Source organism: Macaca mulatta, chromosome 2, assembly GCF_049350105.2.
Source record: "Macaca mulatta isolate MMU2019108-1 chromosome 2, T2T-MMU8v2.0, whole genome shotgun sequence".
Taxonomy (NCBI): domain Eukaryota; kingdom Metazoa; phylum Chordata; class Mammalia; order Primates; family Cercopithecidae; genus Macaca; species Macaca mulatta.
Window position 1 is genome coordinate 31,958,274 of NC_133407.1, and position 19,740 is coordinate 31,978,013.

The window sequence follows — 19,740 nt, forward strand, 5'->3', positions numbered from 1 at the left end:
GTTTTGGATAAATCTATCAAATTTAATAAGGAACCTAGGAAAGAACAACTTGAGAGGTGGCCATACAGAGGATAGGAGCCTTGTACCACATTGATCGTTCACAGGCTGCCTGGCCTCCACTTTGTTCTGTGACTGCCTCCTCTTGAGGGATTTTCCATTATGTGGGGCTTTAGGAGGTGGGAACACAGCCAGGGAAAAGGACTCTACCATTTGCGCCCAACTTTCCCTGAAGACTCCGAATCCTGTACACATGGGGCAAGCAGTGGCCATGGTACATCTCAGACTGAGGAGAAGCTCGGATCGAGTAGTTACTGTGACATGGCCCTTTTCAGGACCTCCCTGGTTCTGGGACTGCCCCTCTAGCCTAAAATCAAGTTAGTAAGCCCCAGATATCCTCCAATTAGTCTTCTTTTCATTCAGGAGAACCAGAATCGGCTTTTACTTGTAAATAGATAGCGTGGCTAATAAGATGTCCTTTTCCAAACAGTTTTTCACCTACAAACAATTTTTTGATGCTAATCTATAATGTTGCTGAGTAAAGTGTTTAACAAGAAGGAAATCAGAGTGATTTTAGCAACAAGAGCATTCATGCCTGTCTTGATCTGGAATTCCTGAGATTTAAGATGGATCTGGAAAAAATCTGTGTTCTCTTAAAGTGTAGCCATGTTTTCATAATTGATGTGTTGTGCCTTTTTCATATACTTTATCTGTGTGCAGCTGTAAAAATTATAAAGAAAAGTTTCTGTCCCGGAAGTATAATTCCTGTATGGAAAGTGGTTTGTTGTTTTTTTGTTTGTTTGTTTTGTTTTGTTTTTAAGTCACAAGCATGTTTCTGAGAATGTTTATCTCACTTTACTATAACATAATACAATTCAACCTCATGGGCATTCTTTATTCTGACACTTATAACTCTGAGTAAGAACACCATCCATCTTGGGAGAAAATGCACAAGGAGAATGTTTCTTTAATAAATATGCTTAATGTTCAACTAAAGTGTGTCTGTGGCGGAGAAGAGGCAGAATGGATTTTTCTTGAAATTTGTGGAAGGCTAAGTTATTCAACACAGGCTGTCTACCTTGAATAAACTTTATCAACTAAAAACATTAAGAATTTGGGTCTTTGGATGCTGACATTCTTGACCTTGGATACAAACCCAAAGGAAGTGATTGCAACGCCAATGGCTATATTTTGGCTGTAATATTCAGTCTGAAGGAGAGATTAATTATGAATGCAACTTTGCCTTTTTGTGTGTAAAATTATTTAGCTTACCATCTTAATTTTTGATTCAACTCTATCTGTGCTAACCATCTAGTTTAATCAATTCTCTCAAACAATTTTCTTCTCTCTGCCACCATCTTGGTCCAGGCTGCCTCATCTCCTGCTCATAGTAACGTGACAGGTTTTTATCTGATTCTGTTACACTCTTCTCACTCCCACTCATCTTCTCCAATCCATTTGCAATAGCTACAGAGATCTGTTGAAACACAAATCTGGTCACTTTATCCTCTGCCAAAGATTAATGTCTTCCCATTGTTCTTAGGATGAAAACCAAAATCATTAATATGCTAAGGCCAGTGTTATCACTTTATTTTTAACATTTAAAAAAACCCTGAAAGGTCTATCATATAATTGATATCTACATAGTCAATTATTTCATATAGTCAATTATCATATAGTCAATTATTTCAAACTCACCAGAGATGGATTTTGAAACTTGTAACTTGCCATAGCTTCATCTTTCAATAACTCTATCAGTAAATAATTGGTCAAATTTCATGCTTTTGATGGGGAAAAACTAACATTGCAAAGAAACAGAAACATCTGGTTTGATGGAAAGAAGATGTCAAAACTAAGCAAAAATATGTAAGTTGGCAAAAATTCGAGCCAAGGAACCATGGAGAAAACAGCCAAGCCCATCCATCGGGAAGCGCCTGGTTAGTGCCCATATCCAGCCTGGAATATACAATCCCAAAAGTTGAAAAATGTGCGGGCAAAATGTAACTTTGACCAATAGTCACTTTTTTGTTGTTGTTTAAAGAAAAGAGTATGTGCTTGTCAGTGGGAATAAAAACAAAATGATATGCTTTTGGAATACAATTGCTCCAGTTGCAATACCTTCCTCAGTGGGCAATTGGCCATGCACCATAAAGAACGCGGTGCGAGAGGGAGATCTCTAATACCACATCTTTAGTATAATAGCCCTATTAACCTTGACTTCAGATGGATTGGCCATGGGGTTCACTTCCTTCAGAGCCCCAGCCTACAGAAAAGGACTTATGCAAAACTAGGCTCATTTTTTATTACCCTAGAGGGAAGGGAAGTGTCAAATGTATAAAGATCCACTGCTTTCTCTAAGTTGAGGTTCAGAACTGTAAAATGGTGTGGTTGGACTTGCAAGATCTTTGATCCGTGCTAGGATGCATTCTTCGCAGAGGTAATGAGAGTATCTTCATTCTCTGGAGGAAAAATTCAGATAGAACTGAATCAAAAATTAAGATGGTAAGCTAAAATTATTTAGCTAAAATTATTTGAAATTATTTCATATTAGGCACTTCCCATAAGCCACACTGTGCTCTGTGTTATCTCATTACATTTTCACAATGTAGCCAACAGTTGTTCCCATTTTACAGATGAAAAGAGGCAGTACAAGAGAGAGAATAGACATCTCTGTCCGCTCCATGCTCAGCATCCTTCCCCCTTTTTCTGGTGCCAGCATCCTGGCTTTCTTTGAGGGATGTGCTTTCTTCCCCCGTGTTGGTGAACAGATGCCAGGAAGCCACCACTCATGGTATCCTGCTCTCTCCTGGCCAGTCATACCCTCTTCCCAAAGAACCCAATCTTGATTGAGTAACAGGCAGATAGAAAATGTTTGAAAAGTATTCATCTCTCCCTCAAAGTAGCTTCTACCACAATCTCCCCTCTTCACTTTCTGAGTTCTGGTTCTTCAGTTTATCTTCCTTTCTGACTTAGGTTGCCCGGAGTGGATTTCTGTTGCTTGGAGTTAGATAACTGTAGCTGAAACGAGAGGGTTAGTAGCTTTCCTGCCCACACACATTCTCACTGCTACTTCCCTCACCCTTTCTGCCTCATCTCCCTGCCGCCTGTGGTTGTGATTGCTGAGCACTGGGTGCTTGACGCACGTGGGTCCTGACACTCCTTCCCACACTAGGGTAGTGGAGGAGGTGGTCATGCTGTGCTCTCTGGGCACAAGGCTTTGGGTTGCTGTTTCTCAGTTCTTAGTCCAGTTCTCAGCTGGACTGCACGCAAGCTGAGCTTCCATCTCAACGTGGTTTGAAGATGGCCAAATGCTCTGGTGGCCTCCAAGTATTCATTCCCTGACTTGTTTTTGTTGTCTGAAGCTCCACCATGAAAGTCACTAGCTATGGGACTATTTCTAGGAAGTTCTTGTTGAATGGCATTAAGCTAGGAGTTGGTTAACCCTAGCATGATAGTAGGGTGTATTTCATGTCTATTGATTATCTAATCTTACATAATTCTTTTTAATAAGTATTTTATTCATCACAATGACTATATATATATACACACACACATATATATACACACATATATATTTGAAATATAGTGGTAGAACCCTGTGGGAGACACAGAAGAGATTGGTCCATGGACAATAAGCTTATCGATGGATTTGAAGATCATCTCTGTCTCCCCCAAAGAGCCTCCTGGTCTATGGATGGGGATCCACTGCATTAATCTGTACAGTATTCATTACCAGATAAGAAGGATTCATTTGACAGACAGTCGAGGCTGGAGAATCACACCCAGACGGTTGCATTGTGCTGGAGCCTCCTCTGCTCAAAGCTCAAAGCAGACCCCCAGAAGACAGCCCCACAGGGACCTGGATATGGATTCTGCAGGTACCTTTCAGAGGGCGTTTAACTTACAGGAGGACTTTGAAGACTAATTTTGCTGCCTCGTGGTTTGGGTTTGTTTGTGCCAACATTTTTTGAGAATCAGCAGTGGAAATATAAGAAATGCGGTCCTGATTTTAGGAACAACAGTTTTCTTGCTAAAACTGCCTGGTGCTTGAAAACTGAGGCCCATGGCTAGAGTGTGGCAACCATGCAGGGCATGTTTTGTTTCCCAGCTGAGCCTAGGGTGCAGCTGATCGTAGGAGGGACTTGTGTGGACAGAGCTGAGGGTGGCCTGGGGAGCACAGTCTGCAAGGAGAAAAGACACATTTGTTTAATCTTGTTTGGGGACAGGGGCTGGAGGGGAAAAGCTCCAAAATGGAAGAAAGGAAGATACGGAAAAAGAAATAACCAGGGGGTCTGATTCCAGCCCAGCCCAGGGACTAATAATAAAAACTCCCACTTATTGTTCATTTGGTCAGGGCCAGGCGCTGTGCATCCTCTTGCTCGGTCCTCCCAACAACTCTGTCGCAGGTACTTTTACTATCCTTTCCATTTTAGAGAAGAAGAAACAGGCTTGGATGGTAATTTTCCCAGAGTCATGAAACCAGATCTGTTGTTCTTTGAAAGCTGACTTAAAGTCCCTCTGGGGCTAACCTTTAGTGGCATGTTTCCATATCTGTGGGCAGATGACAGAGCTCCAGTGAGTGAAACCTGAAGGGGACACTTTTTTTGGCACCTCAACATTATCAGCTTTGGGAGTTGAGTGAATCAACCAACCTCAAGGGTGGGGCATTACTGTCCTTGAGGAACTAAAGTGCACACCAGCTGTGGAAACTTGAGACTCTTGTCTCTTCGTCTGTAAAATGGGGTGACAATGCCTCCTGTATCAGAACTGACAGAAAACACAGAGTAACAGTAGCCTAACAGAAGTATATTTCTTTCTCACATAAGCAATCTCTGGAAATTACAGTCCAGAGTTTGTATGGCGGCTCTGTGGTCATCAAGTACCCAGGATTTCTGTAGTTTTGTTCTGCTGTTGTCACCAAATTTCTTCCGTCTCATAGTCCTAAATAGCTGCTCTAGCTCCAACCACTGCTTCTGCTTTCATTCATCCAGAAGGCGGAAGGGGCAAAGAATGGCACAATCCCCTTTAAGGTCACTCCCTTCCTGGAAGTTGTACACGACCCTTCAGTTGACATCCCATTGGTCAAATTCAGTCACATGCCAAACCCAACCTTCAAGGAAGCTGCAAGAAATCTTTTTTCTGGGAGACCACAAGTTTAGCTAAAAGCCAGGAGTTCCATTCCTAAAAAAGAAGGGAAGAAGGGCTACTGAGGCTGCTGGGAAGCTGGAATGAGTTAAACATATGTAGGTTATCCAGCAGGGGGCTTTCCTGGCACTTCGTGTACACTAGATAAACACTAGTCGTAAATCTTTCCTTCCTTCCTCTACAAGCTTTCTGCCAAAACTTTCCAATTTGGTTATATCTACTTTTACATTTGGACAACAGGCTGATCAGGCACTTTTCTTTTGGTGTTCTTATTATTTTCTAACATTTTGTAAAAGAAAAATTTTAATATACCATTAATTTTTTTAAAGCTCCTTGCTGTCTCCAAAGATTTCTTAGTAAGGGAATGGTCTTTATTTCTAAAGTTGCAATCCTTGGCTCTCCCCTTTCCCATGATATAATTAATGCTCATCACAGAGGGCAAATAAAAATGACATCAGTATCATAATAAAGTGTGATAACTGAGAAAGCAAAACACCATACTCATCTTTTCTTGGCCTTGGGATCACTATTGAAGCTCACAGCACTTCTCAAAAGGCAAAATAGGGTCTGCCACACACAGGCTATTAGATTTTGGGCAAGTCAATGTCCTGCTGTAAACCTTTGTTTACTCATCTGGAAAATGGGGGTGTGAGGATTAAATGGAATGATTCATGGAAGGAAAACTCTCAGCAGACAGCCTGGCACATTATAAGCCCTCCACAAAGGGTAGAACTTATTGATTTGTTTATTTTTCTATCCAAAAGGATATTAGGCTTAGTGGGAGATTTTTATCAAGGCTTCAAGCTCATGACATTTTGCTTTTGTTATAATAAAACATAAGCTCTTAAAAGGCTTTATTCATTATATCCCCAAACTGGAAACAGTCCAGTCCATCAACAAAAGAATAAAGAAACTCTGGCCTATTCATGCAAAAGAATACTGCTCAGCGATCAAAAGGAATGAACATGGGTGAATCTCAAGACCATTATGCCGAGTGAAAGAAGCCAGATGCAAAAGAGCACACACTGTATGAATCCACATAGTTAAAGTTCTATAACAGGCAAAACTAATCTATGACAGACTTTTAAGAACCAGGATCGTGGTTGTGTCTGGAGGGTGGAGGGAGTGGATTACTGAGAAGGAATCTGAAGGAACTGTCTGGGGTGATGGTAATGTTCTGTACCTTGACACAGTTTGAGATGCATTTGTCAGAACCCATCTAATGGCACACTTAAGATTTGTACACTTTATCCTATGTAAATTTTACCTCAAAAGGCAAAAAGAGGCAAAGGACTTTGAGTAGACATTTCTCCAAAGAAGACACACAAGTGGTCAAAAGGCACATAAGAAGGTGCTTAACATCACTAATCATTAGCGAAATGCACATCAACACCACAGATACCACCGGCTATAGTTTGGCTTGCTTGACCCTTCAAAATCTCATGTTGAAATTTGACCCCTCCAAATGTTGTGTTGAAATTTAACCCTCAGTGTGTGGTAGGGCTTAATGAGAGGTGTTTGGGTCAGGGAGGCAGATTCCTCATAAATAGATTAATTCCCTGGGCATGGGGATGAGTGAGTTCTCACTCTATTAGTTCCCATGAGAGCTGTTATTCAAAAGAGGCTGACACCTCCCCCCATCCCTCTTTCCTACTTTCTGGCCATGTGATCTCTGTACACATGAGCTCTCTTCACCTTCTGCCACAAATGGACGCAGCCTGAAGTTCTCACCAGAAGCAGATGCTGGTACCATATTTCTTGTGCGGCCTTCATAACCATGAACCAATAAACCCCTTTTCTTTATAAATTACCCAGTCTGAGGAGACTAAAGCAACTCCATCTTGGATGCTAATCTGCCATGTTGACTTCTTATTAACCCCAGTTCTGGGAATACCTCTAAGATATCTATTTTCACATATTTACCATAAACCCTGTCCTTAGGCAAATTCCTTATGGTATATAAGCCGTGGGTCTGGGGAGTAACAGTGTGGGGATCCACCATCTTGTCTTATGGCTGCCCAAGACATGGCTTCTGTTCATAAATCTCTGTTAAATATTTTTTTCTAAGAAATTGGATTTGTCAGCTTCTTTCTTTGGTCTTTCATCTTCCTTGGCCTTTGGGGGTAGGTTTGGATAGACCTGCTTACCATGGAACAGACCCTCAGATATTTCTTTCTAGTAACACAAAAATGTACTAAGACAGCACCTCACATCCGTTAGGATGGCTAGTATGAAAAAAAAATATGTTGGGAAGTTGTGTAAAAATTTAAACTTGTGCATTACTGGTAGTAATGTAAAATGGTGCATTCACTGTGGAAAACAGTGTGGAAGTTCCTCAAAAAACTAGAAATAGAATTATCATATCATCCAGCAATTCCACTTCTGAGTATATACCCCAAAAATTAAAAACAGAGACTGCAACAGATACTTGTACACCCCTGTTCGTAGAAGCATTATTCACAATAGCCAACAGGTGGAAGCAGCTCTGTGTCCAATGACAGATGAATGGATAAGCAAAGTGTAATATATGCATACAATGGAATATTATTTAGCCTTTAAAAAGGAAGGGAACTCTGACACATGCTACAACATGAATGAACCTGGAGCGCATACAAAGTGAAATAAGCCAGTCACAAAAGGACAAACACTGTATTATTCTATTTATATGAAGTATGTAGAGTAGTCAAATTGTGAGAGACGAAAAGTAAAATGGTGGTTTCCAGGGGCTAGGAAGAGAGGGGAATGAGGGAGTTATTGTTTAATGAATATGGGGCTTCAGTTTTGCAAGATGAAAGAGTTACAGAGATGGATGGTGGTGATGGTTGCACAGCAATGCAATGTTTTTAATGCTACTGAACTGTACACTTGAAAATGGTTAGGACAGTAAGTTTGATATTATGTCTGTTTGGGCATAATTATTTTTTTTAATTTTAAAAAGGAAAAAACAGAAATGCCAACAAATATTGGACTCTAGTTAATGATGTGCATGCTAAAATGAGTAGAGGTAAAGCATATTTGTGTCCGCAACTTTGCAATGCATCAAAAAAATACAATGTATGGATAGGTAGATGGTTGAACTGATGGCTAGATACATGACAAAGCCTGCACAATAAGCCGTAAAATTTAGAATTTGGGTGGAGAATGTATGTGTGATCACTCCATGATTTTAATTTTTCACTGGGTTTGAAATTTTTCATAATAAAATGTTGGAAAACAAATAAGCACTTAAGTAGCACAAATATCTTGTGAACCTGTGCAATGCTTTCACTCACCCACTCACTCAATCATTCAATGAACTTTTATTGCGTTCCTGCCATATGCCACTGTGCTGAGCTCCGGCAATGCAAAAATTTAGAAAACAGCATCTCTGTCCCTTCTAATGAGGACAAAACAGATGTCTGAAGGAAACATTCCTAGACCCAGGGAATGCAGAAATATTGTTTGCCCTAAAACTTTACTCCAACCCTTTGTGCACATACCTGAGACTGCCTAATCAATGGCCCCGAAGCACGCTGGGCTGGCCCCCATAGCCTCTATCCCTTCTCTGTCTCCCCTGGCCTAGCCCATCCTTCAAAGCTCTGTTCTATGTCTACCACCGCCAAATGGCCTTCTGAGCCTGTTCCTGCCCAACAAGCTCTAGCTTTCTCTTCAAGGTCTCCTCATGGATTTTTACTAAGTTGAGAGGGGCCAGGCTAGGGCTCAGGGTGGGAGTCCAAGACTTTGGACAAATATGAGTAAAAGCATCTGGCTCTGTTAGGTATTAGAGTCTGTCTGCAGAGGGTAGCAGTTTCAGGAAAGCAGAAACCCAAAGTAACCATAGTCTACAGGGATTTGCATTATATGCATTCTAAATAGCAGTATAAAAATGTAAAGTCTTAATTTATGTACAAGACATAATAATTCTACCTATTACATTGAAAAACCTGTCTAGAATCAGGTAGTGTTTCTGAGCTGCAGACTGAGTTGAAAGGTGGATTTATGCTGCTGGCGCCCAGAGGAGCCACTCCAACCACAGAACAGAGTTACCATCACATTTTGGAAGGATCTCTCTGGGATTATGTAAATCTTGACTTATTCCAAGTCTTCAGGGATGCATGGCTCCTGTAACAGGCAGCCTCTGCCTAGCCTGGATGCAGAGCACTGAAGAGTGTGGCTGAGGTAAATGTATGCCAAGAGATCCTGGGGTTGGCAGAAAGAGGACGTGAAAGGATACCGGGGATGACAGCACAGGCACTCTTGTCCCCAAGACAATTAGCTGGTTACAGTGATGCATGCCTGTAGTCCCAGATAGTCGGGAGCCTGAGGTGGGAGGATGCTTCAGGCTTGAAGTTCAGAGGCTGCAGTGAGCTATGATTACTGCACTTCAGCCTGGTGACAGAGCAAGACCTGTCTCTAAAAAATGAAACATAAAAAAATGGAAACCGAATCAAACAGAAGAGGGCAGAACACAATGCAACTGTCAGGATACATTACACAAAGTAGGAGTTGGTTTTGTGTCCTGAGTGCTTTGTGTCAGTTTTTTACATATAGATGTGTTTGTGTCAGGTCATGGGGTGAAACACGTTTCTGACTGTGGGTCGTGTTCAGAAATGTTTGGAAAGCTCTGATCTAGTCGGATCATCTAGTTCAGCATTTCTTCAGGATGCATTTTTTCAGCTAAGGTGTGCCTTTTAAAAGGGATTTCCTCATCAAATTGCAGGATAACCCTGAGTGAGTGACTGATTCTCATAGAAGGAAATCTCCTTAGTACATCGCAGTCTGCCTGGAGACACACAAGGAATTTAGAGTAGCAAAGTCTCTGTCTGCATTATCAAATCTAGCGAACAAATAATTTTTCAAACACATTTGAGAACTAAATGCCACCCTTTTATTTTTAACCACCCGGGAGCACCTATGACTCTTTCCCTAGACATGACTGTGGTGAGACATGGCCCAGGCTCAGTGGATTGCTCACTACACTGTTCTTGTTGGTGTGACAGTGGTGATAGGGAGGTGGCAGGACACCTCTTTGGTGTGTGGCCAAGCCTCTTGGTGGCTGCACACCTCCCACTCAGACGATGATACACTCAGAGGTCCACTGCCATAGCATGTGAACACCAAATGGTTTTTTCCCATGATGCCCCAGTCGGCCTGCAGGATGCATTTACACTCTCTCCTGTCCCTTCTGTGCCAAGTGCATGCATGTGCAAGACTGCAGCCAGTCACAGGGCTAACTCCTGAATCATGAAGAGAGGCGAGTTAAGTGGCCCACTGGGGACTGGGTTTGGGACCTGGCTCTCATTCTTCATTCTTGGAAAAATGGAGTGAAATAGGATGCTCTGGAATCGAAGAAAGTAAGTGCTAACAGCATAATAGAACCCTGCTCCTCTTCTGTAATTGGCAAAGAAGTTGGTCTGTCCTAGAGGACAGTCTGAGTCAGGAGGTCTAGGTTCTAAACTGTGTCTGGCTCTGTGACCGGGGAGCCCCTGGGCCTTATAGGTAAAATCAGGGAGTTAATTTAAGCGATCATACTGACATAGAGCAGTAGAGGTGAAAGGGACCTGAGAAGGCTCTCGGTTATGCCTTTGGTTGAGCAGGTGAAGAAGCTGAAGCCCAGAGAGGCCAAGAGACTTGTACTAGTCTGTGACACAGATACCTGGCCCCTATTCCAGGCCATCCCCATCTGACCGGGCTGTCTTCCCATAGCAGTGTTTTCCAGTACATAAAATAATGACAGCAGAGGGGCCGCCAGCATATGCAGCTCATGTTAGTGATCCTTCTACAGTCTCTAAAAACAGAAAACAATTACAGAAATGTAACTGACAACAGCATTTGCATACCATGAAATTTCTAAGTGCTAGAAAAATCTTATTAGCTTAATACGAATACATGAAGTTTTCCCTGGTTTCCCTTGGCAAATCATTTCCTTAATTCCAAACAAATGGCCTTTACATTATTGAGTGTTTGTCCAATTTCTTAATTAACCAAGACTCTTATGTGCACTAGATAGAAATCCAATGATACCAGTTTGAGAAAGAAGGGGAAATTTATGGCTCACGTAAGTGGAAGTCCATTTACAATTGGATTCAGAAGCTTAAGTGAGATTGTCAAGACTGTAGTTTATTCTCTCTCTCTTGCTGTCATGGGCTCTCTAAACTCTACACATCTCTGTGTTGTTGTGGTCACATTTTCTCCTTCTAAAGATACGCTTTCTCCACATGGTGGGGAAGATGTTTGCCAATAGTCCATTTCCAACTGTATCACCAAAATAATACTACCTCTTTATCTCTAAATTAAAAATTCTGGGGAAGAAACCTGATTGTTTTTGGTAGGGCCACCTGACTATCTGTAGACAAAATACTGGGACCAGGTGACTGGATTATCAGGAGTAGCTGGGTCTAGATCATGTGCCCACACCTATGGCCAGGATATCTATCTCTTAGTATCAATAATGTCCCAGAACCTCACAATTAAGCTTGGGAAAAGCACTCCCCAAACCAAAATATAGAGCCAATTGTAAATGGTAAAAATTAACTAGGAAAGCTGAGTTTGAGAGAAACAAGTGGTCTGCCTAAATTCCACAAATGAGACCACTGACTACGGCAAATATTTACATGTCCACACCTTGTTCACAGGTGTGTATTTGCAAAAAATAACACGACCCCTTGCACACAGCTACCTTTCAGCTGGAGGTGACTAAGCTACATAATTCTGATGAATGAGACATAAGTGCTTTTTTACTCTGTGGTTTTTGGGCAAGCAAATCCTTCCATGATATGCATGTTGCCTCTTCCCTCCTCCTTCTTCTCTCCAGTGGAAGATCACTGTGATACTTGGTGCTGCAGCAGTCATCTTGCAACTATGAGGGAAAGGCCCATAGCATGATGAGCTGCAAACCAGGGCCAAGAGTTGTTGTCTTCAGACTTCTGTTATATAAAAAATTATGTAAAAAAAACTTCTCTATTTGTTTAAACCACTAAGATCATGTTGTCTTGTACTTGCAGCCAAAATATTCCTAAATGATACAATGGATAAATCAGATTCATTTGTATTCAGAAATCCCTGATGCACAAAAGTTATAGAAGCTGATACAGTTCTCTGTCTCTCTCTTTGTTATTATCAGCGTTTTCAGTTATCCATCATTTCAAACTTTGGGGAAGATGAAGAAGACACAATTCTTTTACCCAGAGGAAGCTTACAATTAAATAGAGCTTAAAATTTAGGCCAATGTTGAACAAAGAATTCCTTCTCATGTTTAATTCCCCAATGTTTCAATTAAGCCCATTTGCTTTTTATTTCATCCTCAGTAGAGCTCAGGAATGGCTAGTTACCATCTTTTTTTTAAATAGGGAAGATGACTTAATTAAAATACTTTCCCATCTCTGTTGTGTGTGTGCCTATGTGTGTGTTTCATTTTGCTTTTCATGGTTAATTAGCACCAATTTCTTTGACTCTTTTCATAGATTTTATTTTTCAAACCTCTAATCTTTATTTAAGATTTGATCCAACAAAATCTATACGTAGAGTTTTTAAAAGTTCTGTGGCCACTAAAACCCTCTAGCCTAGTGGAGAACAAAATTGTGATGACTTTTTAGCCTGCTTTCAAATCCTCCAGCCCCAAAGCCGGAGCCACCTGCCTCTCCTGGGTGATGGAGTCTTCAACTGCGTGACTCTTGCTCTAAATTCTGGAATCCAGATTGTCGCTGGGCAGAGGAATCTGATGCAACATAGGTTCAGGAATGTTTGGCTCTGAATGGAGTCACTGTGCTTACCATGATCATTTTAACCTTGCTGTTCTAGTTCACCAGTGACTGGATTCCTCATATGACCTTTACTTTCCTTTGTTGGGGGTATTTTTCCTGTCTGGTCTTATCCCATTTCTGGTATAATCGCTTTCCGATTTTCCTGTGACATTGCTTCTTCTTTCCACTTTTGGAGTCAGCTGATTGACAAAGCAGAAAGGTCAGCTGCAGTTGGTGTCCACCTTAATCCCTGGGGTTCCAGTGAAATTAACTCCCTCCTTAGCTCCAAAGGTGGGCATGTGAACCAGGCCTGGCCCATCAGAGCATCACATCACCTTGGCCACAGTGATTGGTTCAGAGATGGCCATATGATCAGGTCAGGCTAATCAGGCCAATGGCACTCAATGATGGAACTATTGTAAGCTTGATTAGGAAAGGAATGCCTTTTTCTCATGGGTATGCGAAGGAGAGAATATAAGCCTGGCATTATTGGCATTCATCTTTCCACCAAAAAGGGACATACCTCCTAAGAATAAAGTCCACAAAAAGAACTGATAGAAGAAGAGCTGTTAGAGAGAGAAAGAGAAAATGCTAGACCTTGAAGATGCTCTTTGAGCCCTGGATCCAATCTGGGTCAGCACTGTCTATTGACTTTCTCATGTCATGAACCAATATATTTTGTTTTTTGCTCATGGCAATAAGTAGACTTCCTGCCCTAAACACCAAGTGTCTTTTGACTAGGTCCCCAAATCCTGTTTGGATTAGGCACTTTAGATGCACACCTTCTGCTCAATCCTTCACCATCTCCCATCCTAAGGACTAATTCCCTGGACTCACTTTGAAACTCAGGTCCTTACCTGCTAGTCCCTATAAAACAGACCTTGAATTGTCCCCATATCTTAATGTAGCTGAGGCTGTTGCAGTCCCAATCAGATCTCCGGTGATCGTTTTATTAACTGCTATTAAAGACTCACAGAGCAAGCCTTGTCTGGGAAATGCCTATAATCAAGAGGAGTTGACTGTCTAAGAGATACCTGGGAGTTACAACCCTTCCCCTGGGGCTTCCCTAAACTAAGGGTTGACTGATATATGTATACAAAAGCCCCACTTTTTTGCCTCAAGGAGGGACAAATGCTGCGGACAATGTAAGAACCAGAGCTGCCTACAAAATCAGGTTGAAGCTGGACTTCACCTGAAGCTACATCCTCGCTTAGCTTCTCCCTCTTCCTTAACTCACAAAAGAGCCCCTATTTCAACCTCTGCTTCTAGGGAGCCCATCCTGTGGCAAATTGTAATTTCTAAAGATGGCAGCCGTAATACCTCCCATTCCACATGCCCCTCTTACAGTGTGAGTCCTCTCATTAGGGCAGCGGTGTCTATGTTCCCTTTCCTAGAATCTGCATGGGTTTGTGACTGTTTTGACCAACAGAGTATGATGAATGTGATGCTCTGTGACTCCGAGGCTAAGTCATAATAGGCAGTGGAGCTTCTGCCTTGTTCATGGAAATATCTGCTATGGAGCCTTCAGCTTCTGTGTGAATGAGTGCTCAAATTAGTCCATGTAGTGACTACTTGGGGGGAGAGAGAGAGAGAGAGAGAGAGAGGAGAGAGGAGAGATGAGAGAGGAAAGAGAAGAGAGAGAGAGGAGAGAAGAGAAAAGAAAGAGAGAAGAGAGGAGAGAGAAGAGAGAAGAAGGAGAAGAGAGAGAGAAGATGATGCCCAGCCAGCTGCTCCAGCCTCAGGGTCCTGCTCCAGCCATCTGACTATAGCCACATGACTGACCTTGAGCCAAAACCAACCAGCTGAGCCCTTCCTGAATCCCTGATGCACAGAAACCCAGAAGGACTTCTTAAAGGTTATTGTTTTAAGTCAATACATTTAGGCATGATTCACTGTTCAGTGATAAAAATCTAGAACACGACATGAGACACCAATCCTCAGCCTTTATGAAATATGTGTGTTTGACCTAATCTTCCCTGGTCCTATTTGGGAGCTCAGAAAGCCAAGTCTTGGCAACAGCTGTTGATAGTCCTGCTTATGAACACATGTGGAAAAGCTGTGGCTTTCCAGGTTTCCACCATCTGGAAATGGGACAACACGGCCACTTGTGGGTTATCATTGTCATTCTACCTATACCCAGGAGGGCTTATGTGCCAGAAATATATGGCACTCCACTTGCTGTGTGGTCAGGCAAATGAGTCAGAGGCTGTATTTTCCCTCCTGAACAGATTTTACTTGTAATATTCATAACACTTTCTGGGAAATTCCCAGATGTCAGGGTTTGAAAATCCTGAAGCAGCTGCTAATTGTGCCTTGGTTTTGTTTAAGTAAAAATGCTAATGAAGCTTTCTTCTAAGTGTCATAATAAGAACCAAAAATAGGAACTCGAAGCTGAGGTAAGCTAGTGGTTCTCAACAAGTAGCAGGAATACTTTTGTTATTGTCCCTTTGTGGGCCACAGGGCTCTCTCTCCCAATGATCTGAGGGTTGATGAGTCTTAATATACATCCCATAAAGTGAATGCATGTTTGTGTGTGTGTGTGTTTGTTTCTTATAAGGCTTAGAGTCATTTTCTTACATATTTCAACCAATATTTTTTAAACACAAAAATGAGCATCAAAAAAATATGGCCCCCTTTAAAAAAAAAAAAGATACAGTCACAAAATAGGTGCCTATGCAAAAAAACAGCACCTGATATCTTTGACTGAGTTTTGTTTTATAGTGGGGACACAGGAATGGCAGGAAAGAGGGACGGGGAGATTTCTGGAGGTTTTTGCTTTAGATTACTAACTTTACGCTTAAGAAAACAATCTGTGTGCCACTCCGAAAATTTACTGTTAATTTTCCGATATTTCTGTAGAACCAGTGACTGAGCAGTGAGAAGTCTGGGCAGGGTGGAGGGAATCAAGCTCATGAGAAGGTTCTGTGTGAAGGAACTGTTTTTCATCCTGTTCTTACAGTCCTTTTTTTCTGACTGTTCTTTTCTGCTTGCCTATTGCTGCATGATACGGCTTGGATGTTTTGTTTTCTCCAAGTCTCGTGTTGAAATGTGACCTCCAATGTTGGTGGTGGGCCTAGTAGGGGGTGTTTGGGTCACCAGGGCTGATCTCTCATGAATGGCTTGGTGCTCTCCTCACGATGATGAGCGAGTTATCACTCTGTGAGGTCACATGAGACCTGGTTGTTTAAAGCAGGCTGGCACCTTCTCCCTCTCTCACTCCCACTCTCACCATGTGACAGGCCTGCTCCCCCTTCACCTTCTGCCATGACTGAAAGCTTCCTGAAGCCCTCACCAGAAGCAGATGCCAGTGCCATGCTTCCTGTACAGCCTTTGGAACCATGAGCCAAAATAAACCTCTTCTCTTTATAAATTACCCAGCCTCAGGTACTTCTTTTATAGCAACACAAGAACAGACTAACACACTGCATAACCAGTAGCCATAAAACATACTGGCTTGAAGCAACACCAATCATTTTGTTATTTCTCATAATTTTTGTGGGTCAGGATTTGGGCAAGGCTTGGTTGGGTGGCTCTGGGCTAGGTCCTTCATGCAGTTTAAGTCAGTGAGGGGCTGGATCAGCCAAGAGCTGGTTAGGCAGTTCTCTCTCTCTTCATATAGTCTTGAGTCCTCTCCACATGGTCTCTGTGTGGTCTAGTTTGGGCTTCCTCAAAACATGGTGAGCTCTAAGCACTTGGACTACTTACATGGTAGCTTAATATCTCATCAGTGAATTGTAGCCATCTAGGTGGAAAGTACATTATCTATTAGCCACAGAAGTCACACGGTTTTACTTATGCTGCATTCTACTAAACTGCCCACATGAAAGAGAAGAGAATTAGACTTTACCTTTTGATGGGAGGATGTCCATACTGCTTACGTCTGTTTTCTCAGCCTTCCCATCAATTCTGTGAACTGCCCAAAAGCCTTTTTATAATTTTCTTTACAGGTTAAGGTGACCAGAGCCCATCTCTCTGGTATGCAATAAGAACCCTGACTGGCACACTCTTAATTGTTTAAATTGAAGTTTACTCATAGGCTTTTGCTTAGAGCCTCAAACTGGGATTAGAGAGAATACAGGGAAGAGGTGGCTTTTAAAATCAGGGTTCCCTCCTTAAGAGTCAGTGTAATAACCTTGAGAGAAAAGGAGAGATGAAAACAAGGACTTGCCTTATTATATCTTGACCATGAAGGTCTTGTCCTGCATGATTTAATTAGCCATCTTTTCAAGAAATGATAACACTTGTAAAATATTGATAATTCCTTAATAATAGCATTAGCAAAGATGCTTGATACTAATTCCTGGAGAAGAAGGCAGATGTTTGAGCCTGGCCTATTGCCATCCAGCTGTTTCTCAGCCAAGGCTGGCTGCCAAAACCAGGATTTTAGGCCTGTTAAAAAGTCTGTCGTGCTCTTTCCCTGACTGCCAAGGCTGCCAGCCCGACTCTCCATACTTGAGCCTGGAAACTCCAGGGCTGAGAGAAAAGGGCTCAGTGGTGATGGACAGAGAGCTCTATTCCAAAACTCCCATTTCAGCTGAGTAGAAAGACCACTGACAATGGGAAGGGGGAAAGTGGGCTTGCAGCCACTGACATTTAAACCCTCTATATGCAACTCAGAAAGGGGTGGGAACCAAATGAGTCTGGAGGAGGGAAAGAGCAGGCTTTACTAGGAACATTGTTATTCCAACATATAAGCTTCAGCTCCTGATATGAATGGTATTAACTTCTCCATCCATTCATTCAGTTCTTTGTTCATTTGTTCACTCATCATGTTATTTCATATTGATATCTCTCATTCTGGGAAATGGAGAAGTGACTAAATCAGAATCCTCATGTGGTCGGGGAAATAGAGGAATAAATGGCTACCATATAAGGCACTGCAGTTACATCTCAGTTACCACCACCTCTTGGAAGGAAGTCCCTTTATAGAAAGTTATATTTGGTGGGTAGGTGGGGTGGTTGGGGGAGTAGTGGTGGGAAGCAGATATCTTGAGAAGCTGTTCTCACACCTTAGAGCCTGAACTACGTGCTAACAGTTAAGGGGGAAATAACTCCAAGTAGAGTTTCCATCTATACAGCATGGCGGGGGTGGGAAGAGGTCCTTCTGCTTGTCTGCTAATCGTAAGTGTCAACCTTCATTGTCTAATCTTGTCTCTCATCTCAAACACACACATTTATCTCAGAGTAGAGATTCAGATGTCCTAGGAAGAAAACATGCCCTATGTTTCAGAGGCTGAAAGAGGTAGTCGATACTTATTCCCAGTCCATTTCAGAATGGGTCTCAGCTCCCCTAGAGTTATGTGTGAGTTCTGCAGGGCTCACATCATGCCAAGGCATGAGCAGGACTGAGTGTGCCTGGTCTGTGTCATCAACACCCAGACAGCATCCACAGGACATCTTTTCCTCCTCAGGCCGCCTGTCGTCTAATACTGCTCTCTGCTGTGCTATCCCCGGGATCTGCCACAAGGCTCTGCTCTCAGCTGACTCCCTTGCTCCTCACAGGACATGACAGCACTTTGCTGCTTTAGCGCCTTCACTGACTACAGAAATCTTCGTGGGACTGTTTGCGGCCCTTTGTCACTTGTCACTTCTGTGCCTCCTCCCCACCCCCCAGTGACCAGGATTGATTCTATCTCTTCCACAGTGTGTCAGGGGCCAGGGAACCCGGAGGCTCCCTCAGGCCAATCCGTTCAGTTGCTGTGGTCACTAGGAACTCTGTCTTCTGATTCCTCCATTGGGAAGATTGTGGGTTTCTGCCCAAGTGTTGGCTGCCCTGTAGGGCACTCTCTGAGGTCTGCCCTTAGGTGAAAGCAGCTGTAAAAAAAAATGCAAAATCCACCCCTTGATGTTTCCGAGTGTCGCCTCCCTCCTGGTTCCTGCCTGTTTGTAGTTGTCCAGCACTGCCTTCAGAGAGTTGTGTTTTAGATTTTGTCCAGAGTTCATGTGTAGGACAGTTGGTTTGATATACTCTCCTATGCCAGAGTGGCATTTACTGCCCTTCCCTTTGAATAAATGGTAGAGGCAGGATATTGGCTCATCTTTCCTCAGGGGCTTACGGCGTCCACCCGCTCCTGCTTCCCTTCACGCTCCTTTCTCCCTCCCTGCAGTCTGGGGATGTCTTATGCTCTCCAAGAGGTTGGGAAACATTTTTCTGGCACTTTAATATTTTTTCTTCTAAATTCTGAGTCCCCTTGGACACTTGAAACTCAAACATCCAAGCATTTGAGTCCTTAAAGACTTTTCTGCTGAAACAACCGTTCCCTGAGATATGCATGCCATGTAGTGTAGCTGGTTCTCAAATGGAAGAAAAGGAGAGAGATAACAGAAAATAATAGGGAATGTTGGGATTGTAAAGACCATCAATTAATATTTCAAGAAAAGTATTCCTCAAGATCAAGCATAACACCTATCTTGAGCGATTGCTGGCTTCTGGTTTAGCATGAGTGAGACAGAGTGCATTTGATATTTCAATCAACAGTTACAATTATGTAAGCCCACTTATTTATTGATTTATGCATGCTTTACTCATTCAACAAACATTTAGAGAGTGCCTGTTATTTGTCAGACCCTGTTTTTGGCACTAATTATGGAATGAAAAGTTTTGCTTATGAAAGAGGTTTCAGGTATCAGCAAACATTAAGGAAGGAGACATAAGGTAGCCTGGAGTTACATTCCACCTACTCTTTGGAGCAAACTCAAAGTTATACTGATTCTCTTATTTTTAGGTGGCTTAGAAGAGTGAAGAAAGCACAAAATTTAGACTCATAAAGTTCAAGTGAAGTCCCAGTTTACCATTTATTAACGATGTCACCTTGGGCAAGTCTCTCAATTTCTCTAGGTTATAGTTTCATTTTCATGTAATAAATAACTGCCAAGT

At 42.2% G+C, this 19,740-nt stretch overlaps 1 long non-coding RNA gene across 1 annotated transcript; it reads right to left on the bottom strand.

The window, feature by feature from the left end:
- Positions 1-419: 419 nt before the first annotated feature.
- LOC106997130 (uncharacterized) lies at positions 420-4,995 on the bottom strand. Its single transcript, XR_013414456.1, has 3 exons — positions 4,819-4,995; positions 2,305-2,456; positions 420-1,474 (listed from the first exon to the last, which is right to left on the bottom strand). It is a non-coding gene; the product is annotated as an uncharacterized LOC106997130 (long non-coding RNA).
- Positions 4,996-19,740: the final 14,745 nt, after the last annotated feature.